At 29.8% G+C, this 16,178-nt stretch overlaps 2 long non-coding RNA genes across 2 annotated transcripts; both read right to left on the reverse strand.

The window, feature by feature from the left end:
• Window positions 1–1,485: 1,485 nt before the first annotated feature.
• LOC132729960 (uncharacterized) lies at window positions 1,486–7,504 on the reverse strand. The gene is made up of 3 exons (XR_009625700.1): window positions 7,116–7,504; window positions 4,756–4,908; window positions 1,486–4,483 (listed from the first exon to the last, which is right to left on the reverse strand). It is a non-coding gene; the product is annotated as an uncharacterized LOC132729960 (long non-coding RNA).
• Window positions 7,505–11,898: 4,394 nt separating this feature from the next.
• LOC132729961 (uncharacterized) lies at window positions 11,899–15,440 on the reverse strand. Its single transcript, XR_009625701.1, has 2 exons — window positions 14,598–15,440; window positions 11,899–14,323 (listed from the first exon to the last, which is right to left on the reverse strand). It is a non-coding gene; the product is annotated as an uncharacterized LOC132729961 (long non-coding RNA).
• Window positions 15,441–16,178: the final 738 nt, after the last annotated feature.

Consider the following 16,178-nt stretch of genomic DNA (forward strand, 5'->3'; position numbering starts at 1 on the left):
TAAATATTGAGAAAAATGCACTAAACTTTTATGAAAGGTAAACTAATTCAATATCCAAATTATAATTATGTGTTATGTGCGGTTTAACACTGATTTTGCAGTATTTTATCACCTTCTTTCTACTGTGTGACTAACACAATAAAGGCTGTTTTTGCATATGTTGACCTTTTTTGGTAATTTTCGTGGAATTCAAGGGCCGATTGCAATATTTAAATTACTTTATTTTTTCACCACACATTATTTTACTTGTAAATACATTAAATTTTCCAAAAAAATTTATGAAAATTTACATGAATCTGGAGGCATGCTGCTTTAAGTGAATTTATTTCAATTCATAATTATAATTATAAAATCAAACAGGCATAGCGACTCGTTTCAACACAATTCGATAAGCTTAAAAGAAGAAAAATATTCCCTCTGTGTGTAATCATCCATGATCCAAAATAAAAAAAATTCCAGCTACTTTAGAAAACGTCACGAGGGGAAAATAAATCTAAAATCCTGAGACGATGCTTTCAAAACGTTTCTGTTTAATGAATTATCTGTGAAAACTAGCTCATTGCGGTCTCCATCGCCAATGGAACAGACAAAAAAGTCTAGAAAAACAGCCTGACATTTAAACGAAACTGCTCCTGGGAGTGTAAATTGATTGCATCGTGATTTATGAGAAACAATTTAATTTGAAACCAGATAATTTGTTTGGGTTTGTTATTCTTAATCCGAAAGATAATTTTAATAATTTGATCCTTACTGTCGTTTTGACATTTTGCATATTTTCAATAATATTCTCCACATGGTCTTCGAACAAACACAGCTTTAATGGATATGATTTTGATACTTCTGAACGTGCAGTAACGTCAGCTTATTTAAGTGCTCCATTCGAATAAAGACCGATTTAAAGAAAGATTAACCTTTTAAATTTAGGACGTCCACATTACTATTAAAAACACAATATACAACGGCGTAAGTCATAATTAAATCATTCCAAAACTCAACATATATTTCAGTTAAAGTTTAAACGAATTGGGGTCTTTAGATACTTTTTTTTAAAAAGCCCATTAGGACCCACAAATCATTCCACTCATTGGCCATTTGGAAGAATTATCCTTTGCTAACTTTGGTCTTTTTGAATTGGTATAACTATAATTAATTAGTATTTTGTATGTATGGCAAAATACTGCTTTGTTAACATGTTCTACCTCCATGTACGTCTCCAGATCTACATACTCAGTAAAACCATTATTATTGAAATATTTTTTAAAAAGATGCGTGACTTTTCTAAAAAGAAAAAAGTAATTTGCGAGGGATAATGTCTAATTAACTTTTGAACAGAGAAATTTTTTGTCTATTTGCTAAAAATAGTTCTGTCTTGTACTTTCTACAAGTTTTTTTCTTTCTTGCATTATTTCTGAAAGTACAAAAACTAAAACGTAGTACATGTATGCTACTAAAAGTACATCAGTTGAGGTACCGCCACAACATATATGTGTCATGGAATGCAAAAATGGGGTTTCTTGACCAAATTTTTGATTTTCACTTTTTTTAATTTTCTAAATCTATGAAATATCAGAAGTAATTTCTGAAAATCTGAAGGTCGTGTCTTTCTTATTTACAAAGATATACATATTTTTTGTGAGTATGGTGTCCAGTAAGTAATTAAAAATACACATAAAAATCTTTGATCTTTGTGATGTTTAAAGGTGCATGAGGAAAACAACTTTTGAAGCTAAAATGAATTTTGTGAAAAAATTGTTTTATGTTATTAAAGTTAATAAATGTTGTAGAATATTTTTGGAATACAGCCACCATAATTAAAGCATCCTTTACATTATGTTGCCTAGCAACGGACCTATTCCTGGGTTCTTCCTGGCCTTTTTCATGTAAAAAATTATGTGCTAGGTTTATTTTATAACACTTGCAAGTATCAATACGAAATATATTCTTCTTTCACACTTGCAAATGGTTCTATTGCATTTCTACAGTGTTAACAGGACATATTACTGTTGAGAGATATCATAATACAACTTCAAAAGAACTAAACACAGTGTCCATTTATCATTCATTTATTAACTTTATTCAGATATTTACTCTGACAGCAGACAACAGTTTTATACAACAGTAAATGAAAGATGACTCAAGTATAACATCACCAAAGGTAGTAACACTAAATAAAGGACATAATTACACAAATACAACATGAAGGAAGCTATATTCTGTTACCTAGCAACCATGGAATATTCTAATTTTTTTGCAATCTATTTTGTAAATATACAAATTTCTTGGTAAAATACAGCTAACAAAGCAGCAGAAATAAATAAATTTTCAATAAAATTATAAACAATGCCTATTAATTACTTTTCAATAATTTTTCATTGAAGATATAACATGCAATCCATGTTCTGTACACTTTACTAGTGTTAGTAAGTCATGCAAATTTTAGCACAACTCAGTATTTTTTCCATGTATATTGCTCTGTATGTTTTACAATAACCAGTAAGCATTTGGTCAAATCACTGTTACTTTCCATATTACATAAATATATCTATCTGCTGTATAACTGATTTACATAATACCTAAGCAATAAGTAAAAATTAGTCAGTGTTGCCAAGCAACCACAATATCTTCCATAATTTCCTTTTAAATTTTACAAATTTTAAGTTTGATTAAAAAAGATCTCAAAGTACTATGAACAAAGCAGCATAATTACAAAAAAAACAAATTATAAAAATTAAAACTGCAAATACAATCTTAATGATAGTTCTTGGATCAAAGTATCCTTAAACTAACTTTACTATAGGTTTTGAATTTATATAGATAATATACATAATTTCATAAAAGTATGGTCAGTAACATCTGGTGTTAACTACTTTGTTTCACAACAAAGTAAGGACTTTGAATTAACTAGCATTATATTTAATTAAAATGACATAAAGATAATTCCTACAAAAAAATGTTCCTTACTTAAAACTGTCTCTGCATATAATTAGGTTGCTTAGCAACCAATGAATAATTATTATTTTTTTCATAAATTTCTAAATTTCCAAATTTTTACAGGCATACAGGAGATTACAACTTAGTTAAAAATAGCAATTTGTACTATCATAAAAAAATGAAAACAATACCACAATTAATGTGTAACTGAACTTAATAAGGTATTCAGAGAACAGCCTGCCTCACCATTCCTTAATAATATAAATTAAAAATGATACTTCTAATATCATGTTCACAACATTTATTTTCAGGTACATTTAAGGTTCTATATTTAAATATTTTATAACTTAGTGATGATTATTTTTCAATTATTTACAATGTGATCAAACATATAAAGTATTTTTATTATGATGCACCTGCTTAAAATCCTTCCCAACTGAAGGGAATATTGGTTGCCTAGCTACCATTGAATAGTCTTTGATTTTGCTGCTTCTTTTAACAATTTTAAGGATTGGTGATAATTTACAATGTGATTCTACACTAATATCAACATAAAAATTCAACTGACCTATCATTGTTATAGATAAAGTTTTTTTCACATTCTACAAAGTTCTATAAAATGTTTAAAGTTTGACAACAAGTACTGAAGCTTAATGTTACATACAGTCATTTTCAATCTAGATCAAAGCTTAAGATCAGTTGACAGTTGATCAATTCATAACATGCATAGGTTCAATAGAATTCTATAACTTAGAGTAAAATGACAAATGTTGTATTACACTAAACTTAATCTAATAAACATTTTGTAAAAATGATGGAAATTAGTAACTGGTAAACTGACAGCCAAAAATAATATAGGCAGCCATTAAATAATATCTATGCATCAATGATCCACACACTTGTTAATATAGCATTAGTCCTTAGAGCACCAGTTATGCAACACACTTGCAGTCTTATCTTATGAAGCATCTACTTGTATCATAAGCTATATTTGAAATGAAGAAAATAACGACAGTCCATACATGACCACTATGTTATAGGAACTCCAATTATACTCAAGAGTAAAAGACTGCTCTTTCTCTTTCCACCTTTTTCACATAATTGTCAATATCCAACTTTATTTCTGTTTTCGGGATAACTGGTTTTTGCCACACAGTATTTTAGCTATGTCAGATTTGAAGAACTGCCCAATTTGTTCAAATAGATACTAATGTCTTGCTGCATCATTACTGTACTTTAGGTAAAAGACCTTTGGGAGGCAATTGTTTCAGTAAATACATTTTTACCTCCACAGATTTAATATATTCTTTACATGTTATAACACTTGGCTCCATTGCACTTGCACAAAAATGGTGGTACTTGGATAACAGTTTGAGGGCTTAACTTAAGAAATGACTTCCTAGGGATTTTCTGGATCATCTATAAGCTGTAGGATATTGTGCCCATATCTTGATGACTTCAGGACAGTACACTTAGGCAACCTGTTGCATTGTTTTTCACTTTGCAGATATAAAAGTACCAAGCATGTTGAGACTGACACTTCCATGAAGTCCTAAAATACATATAAATTGGAAATTTAAAATGTTTGCATAGGATATAAATAGTACTTAGTAAATAATACTTAAAATTAAGATTATATTTAACTGAATATTCTTTTTGCAACTGAAAATACTATGGCATAGAAGAATAATAATAAAATTCATGGCAAAGGAACACATCTGACAAGAAAAAAAATATAGAAATCTACCTTGATAATATTTTTAAACATGTTTTTACAATATGCACATTAAAAAATATGTCAAAAAATGTTATGGGCAAACTAACCTGATCCCTCTACACAAACACCAAACACATGGAACTTTCTTGGTATCCTAAAACATATTGGACCAACTGGTTGAGAATGATGGGAAAAGTGCACTTGTTGGGCATAATCCCAAAGGTTGGAGTACTTTACATCAAGAGTGCATGGTGAAGTGCCTGAAATGTACAGTAGTTAAATTTATAAATTATGTTTTATTGATATACAGTTTTTATGCCCCCGCCATGTAATGGCCGGGGCATATAGTGTTACCCTGTTCCGTCATTCCGTCCTTTCGTCATTCTGTCATTCCGTCATCATCAGTTTCCGTTCATTATCTTAAGAACGGTTGCACACATTCAACTCAAATTTGACATATGAATATGTCATGACAAAATACAGGTCAAGTTTTCGAATTTGGTCATGGTTCGATGATTTTTGACAGAGTTATGCCCTTTTACTTTGAAAATAATATGAAATTTCAGTTTCCGTTCATTATCTCCCCAACGGTACAACACATTCAACTCAAACTTGACATATGGATATGCCATGAAAAATACAGGTCAAGTTCGAATTTGTCATGTTCGATGATTTTTTGGCAGAGTTATGCCCCTTTTACTTTGAAATATATATGAAATTTTCAGTTTCCGTTCATTATCTCCCCAACAGTACAAACACATTCAACTCAAACTTGACATATGGATTTGTCATTAGAAAATACAGGCCAAGTTCGAATTTGGTCATGGTTCGATGATTTTTTGGCCAGAGTTATGCCCCTTTTACTTTGAAAATAATGTGAATTTTCAGTTTCCGTTCATTATCTCCCCAACGGTACAACACATTCAACTCAAACTTGACATATGGATATGTCATGACAAAATACAGGTCATGTTCAAATTTGGTCATGGTTCAATGATTTTTGGCAGAGTTTATGCCCTTTCACTTTGAAAGTTATATGAAATTTTCAGTTTCCGTTTATTATCTCCCCAACAGTACAACACATTCAACTCAAATTTGACATATGGATATGTTTTTGGAATGCCCAGGGCCAAGTTGGAATTTGGTCATGGTTCAATGATTTTTGGCAGAGTTATGCCCCTTCCACTTTGAAAATAATATGAAATTTACAGTTTCTGTTCATTATCTACCAACAGTGTTACATATTCAACTTAAATTTGACATATGGATATGTCAAAGGAATGGGCAGGTCAAGTTGAAATTTGGTCAGGGTTTGATGATTTTTTTTTGCAGAGTTATGTCCCTTTCACTTTGAAAAATATAGATACATCTTAGGAATAAGCAGTTTAAGTATGAATTTGGTTGTGGTTCAATGATTTTAGACAAACTTATCTTTCCTGAATGTTGGAAAAATTTTGTACTTTCAGTTTCAGCACTCATACTTTTAGCCATTATTTTGGCTACAAATATGAAATATGTTATTTTTAAAAGGTTAAGACTGAATAATTTCAGTGTCTTGAACATTGTATGAAAATGGTTTGTGTTAACATTTTAAAGTTTTAAGGGCTTTGAACTTAAAATGAAAAAAATAATTAATGCACCATCTGAAATTTTGGCTGCATGCGGGGGCATCCGTGGCATGATGACACATTTCTAGTTACAATTTATAGAACAGTCAGATTTTCCTGAGGTCCTCATGTTTTGCTAATAAGGCACCTGCAGATATGATTCCTTTAATAAGTATCCTTTCTAGAAAGCTTGTCATAGGGCTGTGACTTTTTTTAATTAAAATTAGTTAAATCATTTCAAACAAGTTCAGGCTTAGGTATTCATTGATGTGCTTCTAAGTGTGAACAAACACTTTTGATGTGACATCATATGCCCTTACAGAAACATAGTGTTAAATACATGCCTAAGTGTACTGTAAGCGTTACACTTAAAATCTAGTTGTGTCAATGAAAAAATATATGTCTATGCGCTCATTCAATACCCTTCATTTATTGAGTCTGGTTATGAGAAATTATGGAAACTGCAACATCTCCATATTTTTAATTTTAAAGATCTGAAAAATTTACACAGCTCAAACAATGGAGCCAGAGATATATTTTCACTTTTGGGATACAAGTTTTCAACAGCTCAAATTTTTATATTCATACATGTACTGTACAGTATGCATGGAAGAAAGTAAAGATTAAAATTCTTGAAAATCTTGATTTTTTTCACTTTGATGATTGTTTTATCTAAGAAGATTAATTACATAAATTTTGGTTTTAATTGCTTTGAGTAAATAAATTACTTGGCTGCCTTTTCCATGTTGCTATCAACAAACCGTTGTCCAGGAACTGCAATTGTTTCTACTTCCGGGGTATAATTATTTTCCGATAAAATACATATTTAAGCAAAAATACTAGAAAAAATAAATACTCACCTAACCCGAATAATCCAGTTATATATAAGTTTTGTCAAAGCAGACGTTGTCAGTGTAAAATATTCTTTAAAACACCGAAAAACATCGAATCAATTCACCAATATTTTATCAACAATCAATGTCAGATGACGTAATCAGTTGTCCTCGTAAAAATCTTTTCCCGTGATAATTTCACTTGCTGTCATAGGATGAACGGTAGCAAATTATTTTTGCCGTTGATTACTCTGTATGAATCAGGATCCAATGTGCTGACAAGTCATTTATTATATAATTAAGCGCTGTTTTACTGCCAGATTAATGGAAAAATAATGAGGAAAAAATGGCGTCAAAGATCTCGCATTTTCTCGATAACGACGTCGACGTCAAGAAGCCCCATTTTTGCATTCCACTACACATATCAACACGTAATTACACATCTATCATGGCCAAACAAATCGGTCTTTTATCTAACAATTAACTGCAACTCTGCAAGATATTTTTTTATTTGCCTGTCATAGACATGTATCATCATACCAATGACAGTATGCTATTGAAATTGATTTAGATCAATTATAATGGTCAATTATTTGGTCAATTATAATGTTGTCACTTTTGGACTTTATTCTGTGAACATATTTCTCCTCAAAATTGCTGAAATAAGAAAGATTGTTTCTCTATAAATGTACATTTATGTGCTCCTGATATTATGTCGAGAAATAAATGTGTGATTAAAAGTTATTTTATGTTGTTAAGTATTGTAGATAGATACCGATTGACAAACTAACAGTTGACAAACTATTAGAGTACATTTATTAAAATATAAAATAGATTATACGTATGTGAAATGTTCTGTGTATGGCATGTTTGGTCTTATTCAATTAATGTTTATAGAACTAATATGATGTACATTGTATGTGACAGAGGAAGAAAATGTCATTATGAATCAATGAAATAACGCACTTCTGTTTTAAAACTCGTTTTGTAAAATTTACATTATGTTTAAGGAAAACTATGGACAATATTTAGGAAGGAATATGAACATACAAATTAAATAAGTAATTACTGTATCAAATGCTAATTGAATCTGATATTCATAGTTACGTATAATATAAGGCTAAATTTGCCTGGAGAAATATATGTGTCTTTAAACTGTATAAATAAGATTTCTTATTCAAAAGTTATTAAAATTAATTTTGATAAATATGTCAAACATTTAATATCTGATCTTAGAAACAATGTTTTTTAATTCTGTATCCGTATAATTCTCAATTCGCTTTCTGACTTTTTTTGTGTGAAACATATTGACCAAAAAGCATATTAAATCATACAGATATTAACAAACGTTTGATAAATATGTCAAAATATGACCTTAGGAGACACAAGATATTATTAATTTCATGCAATATCATATCTGTGATAATATAAACAACCAGTTCTCTTGAGAATGTTTTTGGGCGTTATACGCATTATACTTTAGCTGCCATATATGCTTCTGTTTGAAACATTAGATAAGCAAACATTTAAAGTAAGTGTATCCTGATTTATTTCAATTATTTGAATGGCTTGAAATAATTTTGTGTTGCATTTAACGTTGCACGAACATATAGGTCATTTCGCGACAGCTTTGCCTGTAACGGAAGACCTAATGTGTCCCTTTTTTTATCTTATTTCAGGCACAAACGGACATCTGAGTATGCTAGATAGCTACCTAGATTGCTTTCTCACATGAAAGAATCCGGAGACGCTTGCGCGGCTCAAATGTACAACCGCGAAAGTTATGTAGTTTAAAGTCTACGATCGTAATCACCAGGTAACGGACGTCCCTATAACTAGAGAAACTAATAGGACACACACACTTTTCTTGACTGTTATTTTACGGCACAACACACATTTAATAAATGTAAATTGACTACAAAGAAAAATGTTTTTGGAATGTTTCTTATTGTTTACCAGGTAAGCAAATTTTAGAGAAGTAAAGGTTCCTTAAAATATTGTTCTTTTGATCTGTATACTGTAACAGTATTTTATTTATGTTCAAATTTATGTATTGACATAATCTTTTAGGTTCGGGTTGCGCTAAATGCAAAGGTTATCAAAAGGTACTTTTGGAGTTTCTGGGAACGTCTGCGTTATTTCCAATCGATTTTCACATAATATCCGTTCTCCAGTTACATTTCAGGATTTCCATCAGACCCAATTTAGTGTACTGACACATTCAACAGGAGGTTATGTATTTGTTCGTATTATGTGACTTTTCGTTTTCTTTTATAGTTTTATAGTAAACTGTTTTAAATTATTAATTGCATAGAATTATTAAAGCGATAGGTACTTTAACTTCGTGCACTTGACCAAACAATTGTTTTTTTGTATTTTTACCATAAAAATGTCGATAGAAATTGACTAGAATTTGCTCAATTTAAATATGAATCATGGAAATATTTTTCACGAAATGATGAACTATGTAATTATCATTCATGTAATAGGTTTACATGTACATATTTTTTAATCTTATATATTGAATAGTTTAAAAAATGTCACAATTATTAAGAGTACAAAACGTTTTAAAAACTTTCTTCACAGTAATTAATTGTTTGTCAGATATATTGCGCTTAAAGTATGATTACATATCATAAAGTTTTTTTGTTATATGTATGCAACACAGGCTGTTATGCTGAATGTATAATTTTGTTCAATGAAATAAACTTTGAAACATGTCTCTCTCGTATTTTTACTGTGATTTATTTTCCCTTCAACAATAAATCCCGAAATAAGGTTTCGTAAAATAACTCATTTTTGGCACGATTCACATTATGTTCCAGACATTTACAATTGAATTGAGACTTTATTATTCGAACAATCTTCGTGCTTATATGCAATGATGTTTCTATTTGCCACTGGAAATAAACTTCCTTTTAGGCAATTGTTAAGTGAAAAAAATAATTGTTGTCCAAAGGGTTGTCTGTAAGATATCAAATTTACTGTACATTATTTTGCAATCCTACCAGAGGCAGCAGTTTATTGCATTTCTGTATATGCATTCAAATCTTCATAATATTTTATTTAATAAAACACTGAAAACTCATATGTTTATCTACCTTTAAACAACGTTTATCATAATAATTATAAAACACTGGTTTCGTCTGGCATTATCATTGGAAGTCCCACACCTTCAACAACATATCAGCAACGAAAATAATGTATATTCTTTACCACTTTTAAGCTGAAATAACTCGAACAAAACGTTATATATAGTAAGTGGATAAATTTAATAGTAACATATACATTATATCACTTATCTCATAACATAAAGTGGATATTATATACAAGTCAAAATTTCCTAAGGATCCTCTGTTTGACATTGCATATTTCAGTTCTATTATCATCATATTAAAATCATATTTCCGCTAACGTAACACCTGTAAAGCTGGGTTCGAAATTAGCAGGTTCAAATCTGAGGTTCAAATTCTTGAAACTTATGTTCTTTTAAACAACAACGTGCTTTTTATTTTTGGCTTTGTACGCATAGAATATGACATCAGGATTGTCACAACTGAAAACTTTTCCATTTAAATATGACTGTATCGATAACGTACGTTTAAATACACCTGTTATCAAAATAGTTCTAGTTGAAGGAAATACTCGTAAACCAATGAGACAAAATGTGATGCTTTATGATTATATTTCATTAACAATGTCACGAACATGTGATGTAAATTGACTATTTAAATGCCGTTTTAGTGTGTATCATCAATATTATAAATTAATTTGCCTTAAATTTTCATCATAAATATATCTTAACAAAACTTTATAAAAAAATAAAATAAAATAAAACGCCATTAAATAAAGTTTGTTTCATTGCAACGACAAACAATTAAAATTCGTGACATAAAATCCATTTATTTTGTTCAAAATGCAAATGATATTGGAACTATAAAGACACTAAAATCCATCAATTTAAAGTCCAGACATCTGGCTATATCATACTTAAAGCTTAAGAACACGGGCGTATTATATATAAATGGATGCTTAATGTATTAATCTATCAAAATTATATATGTGTCCAAGTTTTATCATATAAGTCGTGACTTTATAATAATGATAACATCGCTTGACCTTTGAAGTAGATAACGTCACAAAGAGAAAACGTCACTAGAGGAGCGGTGGCCTAGTAGTTAAGGTGTATGTCTCTCAACCCAGGGAACTTTCGTTGAAACGTGAATCGGGTCACGATCATATTTCTTCATATGTGTCATGGAATGCAAAAATGGGGTTTCTTGACCAAATTTTTGATTTTCACTTTTTTTAATTTTCTAAATCTATGAAATATCAGAAGTAATTCCTGAAAATTTGAAGGTCGTGTCTTTCTTATTTACAAAGATATACATAATTTTGTGAGTATGGTGTCCAGTAAGTAATAAAAAATACACATAAAAATCTTTGATCTTTGTGATGTTTAAAGGTGCATGAGGAAAACAACTTTTGAAGCTAAAATGAATTTTTGGAAAAAATTGTTTTATGTTATTGAAGTTAATAAATGTTGTAGAATATTTTTGGAATACAGCCACCATAATTAAAGCATCATTTACATTATGTTGCCTAGCAACGGACCTATTTCTGGGTTCTTCATGGCCTTTTTCGAGTAAAAAGTTGTGCTATGTTTATTTTATAACACTTGCAAGTATCAATACGAAATAAATTCTTCTTTTACATTTGCAAATGGTTCTTTTGCATTTCTACATTGTTAACAGGACATATTACTGTTGAGAGATATCATAATACAACTTCAAAAGAACTAAACACAGTGTCCATTTATCATTCATTTATTAACTTTATTCAGATATTTACTCTGACAGCAGACAACAGTTTAATACAACAGTAAATGAAAGATGACTCAAGTATAACATCATCAAAGGTAGTAACACTAAATAAAGGGCATAATTACACAAATACAACATGAAGGAAGCTATATTCTGTTACCTAGCAACCATGGAATATCCTAAATTTGTGTAATTTATTTTGTAAATACAAATTTCATGGTAAAATACAGCTAACAAAGCAGCAGAAATAAATAAGTTTTCAATAAAATTATAAACAATGCCTATTAATTACTTTTCAATAATTTTCCATTGAAGATATAACATACAATCCATGTTCTGTACACTTGAATAGTGTTAGTAAGTCATGCAAATTTTAGCAGAACACAGTATTTTTGCCATGTATATTGCTCTGTATGTTTTACAATAACCAATAAGCATTTGATCAAATCACTGTTACTTTCCATATTACATAAATATCTCTATCTGCTGTTTAACTGATTTACATTATACCAAAGCAATAAGTAAAAATTAGTCAGTGTTGCCAAGCAACCACAATATCTTCCATAATTTCCTTCTAAATTTTACAAATTTTAAGTTTGATTAAAAAATATCTCAAAATACCATGAACAAAGCAGCATGATTACAAAAAAAAAACAAATTACAACTATTAAAACTGCAAATACAATCTTAATAATAGTTCTTGGATCAAAGTATCCTTAAACTCACTTTACTATAGGTTTTGAATTTATATAGATAATATATATAATTTCATAAAAATATGTTAAGTAACATCTAGTGTTAACTACACTGTTTCACAACAAAGTAAGGACTTTGAATTAACTAGCATTCTATTTAATTAAAATGACATAAAAATAATTCCTACAAAAAATGTTCCTTACTTAAAACTGTATCTGCATATAATTAGGTTGCTTAGCAACCAATGAATAATTTTTTATTTTTTTTGATAAATTTCTAAATTTCCAATTTTTACAGGCATACAGGAGATTACAACTTAGTTAAAAATAGCAATTTGTGCTATTATAAAAAAATGAAAACAATACCACAAATAATGTGTAACTGAACTTAATAAGGTATTCAGAGAACAGCCTGCCTCACCATTCCTTAGTAATATAAATTAAAAATGATACTTCTAATATCATGTTCACAACATTTATTTTCAGGTACATTTAAGGTTCTATATTTTAATATTTTATAACTTAGTGATGATTATTTTTCAATTATTTACAATGTGATCAAACATATAAAGTATTTTTATTATGATGCACCTGTTTAAAATCCTTCCCAACTGAAGGGAATATTGGTTGCCTAGCTACCATTGCATATTCTTTGATTTTGCTGCTTCTTTTAACAATTTTAAGGATTGGTGATAATTTACAATGTGATTCTACACTAATATCAACATAATAATTCAACTGACCTGTCATTGTTATAAAGTATTTTTCATATTCTACAACTATAAAATGTTTAAAATTTGACAACAAGTACTGAAGCTTAATGTTTCTTTACATTTTCAGTCATTTTCAATCTAGATCAAAGCTTAAGATCAGTTGACAGTTGATCAATTCATAACATGCATAGGTTCAATAGAATTCTATAACTTAGAGTAAAATGACAAATGTTGTATTACACTAAACTTAATGATCTAATAAACATTTTGTAAAAATGATGGAAATTGGTAACTGGTAAACTGACATCCAAAAATAATATAGGCAGCCATTAAATAATATATATGCATCAATGATCCACACACTTGTTAATATAGCATTAGTCCTTAGAGCACCAGTTATGCAACACACTTGCAGTCTTATCTTATGAAGCATCTACTTGTATCATAAGCTATATTTGAAATGAAGAAAATAATGACAGTCCATACATGACCACTATGTTATAGGAACTCCAATTATACTCAAGAATAAAAGACTGCTCTTTCTCTTTCAACCGTTTTCACATAATTGTCAATTTCCAACTTTATTTCTGTTTTCGGGACCACACAGTATTTTAGCTATGTCAGATTTGAAGAACTGCCCAATTTGTTCAAATAGATACTAATGTCTTGCTGCATCATTACTGTACTTCAGGTAAAAGACCTCTGGGAGGCAATTGTTTCAGTAAATACATTTTTACCTCCACAGAGTTAATATATTCTTTACATGCTATAACACTTGGCTCCATTGCACTTGCACAAAAATGGTGGTATTTGGATAACAGTTTGAGGGCTTAACTTAAGAAATGACTTCCTATGGATTTTCTGGATCATCTATAAGCTGTAGGATATTGTGCCCATATCTTGATGACTTCAGGACAGTACACTTAGGCAACCTGGTGCATTGTTTTTTCACTTTCCAGATATAAAAGTACCAAGCATGTTGAGACTGACACTTCCATGAAGTCCTAAAAATACATATAAATTGGAAATTTAAAAAGTTTGCATAGGATATAAATAGTACTTAAGTAAAATAATACTTAAATTTAAGATTATATTAAACTGAATATTCTTTTGCAACTGAAAATACTATGGCATAGGAGAATAATAATAAAATTCATGGCAAAGGAACACATCTGACAAAATTTTTTTTATAGAAATCTACCTTGATTATATTTTTAAACATGTTTTTACAATATGCACATGAATAAATATGTCAAAAAATGTTATGGGCAAACTAACCTGATCCCTCTACACAAACACCAAAAACATGGAACATTCTTGGTGTCCTAAAACATATTGGACCAACAGGTTGAGAATGATGGGAAAAGTGCACTTGTTGGGCATAATCCCAAAGGTTGGAGTACTTTACATCAAGAGTGCATGGTGAAGTGCCTGAAATGTACAGTAGTTAAATTTATAAATTATGTTTTATTGATATACAGTTTTTACAATTGATAGAACAGTCAGATTTTCCTGAGGTCCTCATGTTTTGCTAATAAGGCACCTGCAGATATGATTCCTTTAAGAAGTATACTTTCTAGAAAGCTTGTAATAGGGCTGTGACTTTTTTTAAATTAAAATATTAGTTAAATCATTTCAAACAAGTTCCGGCTTAGGTATTCATTGATGTGGTTCTTAGTGTGAACAAACATTTTGATATTTTGATGTGATATCATATGCCTTACAGAAACATAGGTAGATCTAAATACATGCTAAGTGCAAGCGTTACACTATAGTCTAGTTGTGTCAATGAAAAAATATATGTCTATGCACTCATTCAATACCCTCCATGTATTGAATGAAACTGCAACATCTCCATATTTTTAATTTTAAAGATCTGAAAAATTTAAACAGCTCAAACAATGGTCCAAGAGATATATTTTCACTTTTAGGATACAAGTTTTCAACAGCTCAAATTTTTATTCTCATACATGTAGACAGTATGCATGGAAGAAAGTAAAGATTAAAATTCTTGAAAATCTTGAATTTCCTCACTTTGATGATTGTTTTATCTAAGAGATTAATTACATAAATTTGGTTTAAATTGCTTTGATTAAATAATTACTTGGCTGCCATTTTCCATGTTGCTATCAACAAACCGTTGTCCAGGAACTGCAATTGTTTCTACTTCCGGGTAGATCTATAATTATTTTCCGATAAAAATACATATTTAAGCAAAAATACTAGAAAAAATAAATACTCACCTAACCCGATTTAATAATCCAGTTAAATATATAAGTCTATTGTCTCATCAATTTTTTGTCAAAGCAGACGTTGTCAGTGTAAAATATCTTTAAAACATCGAATCGTTTTTGTTTAAAAAAAATCGTTTGAAGAATTTGAAACTCAGATAAATTATAATTAGATTCTTAATTTTTTAAGTTGTTGGCAACCTTACGAATCTATTGGTTGCTGTAAGGGTCGCAGGTCAACTCAGTGATTTTGTGACAAACAAAGGTTCAGGGAGATTGTATGTCAACATTATATCATATATTCTCTTGCAAATACTACAGAAATAAATCTTTCAAGTTTATCAATCCCCACATAGTAATAGCTGAATCTGTATAAATTTAACTATTTACCAATTACTCAGTAGTTGTTCCATATCGTAAAACACACATGCGTTTATTGTGATTCCACGGGTGAATTGAAATGTCTTACTTTTGGCCTAGTCATAGGAGTATGACAACGGTATGTGTCAACTGAGTTTGCATTTTCGCCGGTGTATTGATTCTCTGTATGATATCAGCACGACTAATGTGCTGACAAGTCATATATTATATAATTAAGCGTGTTTTACTACGACGCCAAATAGTTATA

Source organism: Ruditapes philippinarum, unplaced genomic scaffold (genome assembly GCF_026571515.1).
Source record: "Ruditapes philippinarum isolate M1 unplaced genomic scaffold, ASM2657151v2 ctg1876_1_1_1_1, whole genome shotgun sequence".
NCBI classification, from domain to species: domain Eukaryota; kingdom Metazoa; phylum Mollusca; class Bivalvia; order Venerida; family Veneridae; genus Ruditapes; species Ruditapes philippinarum.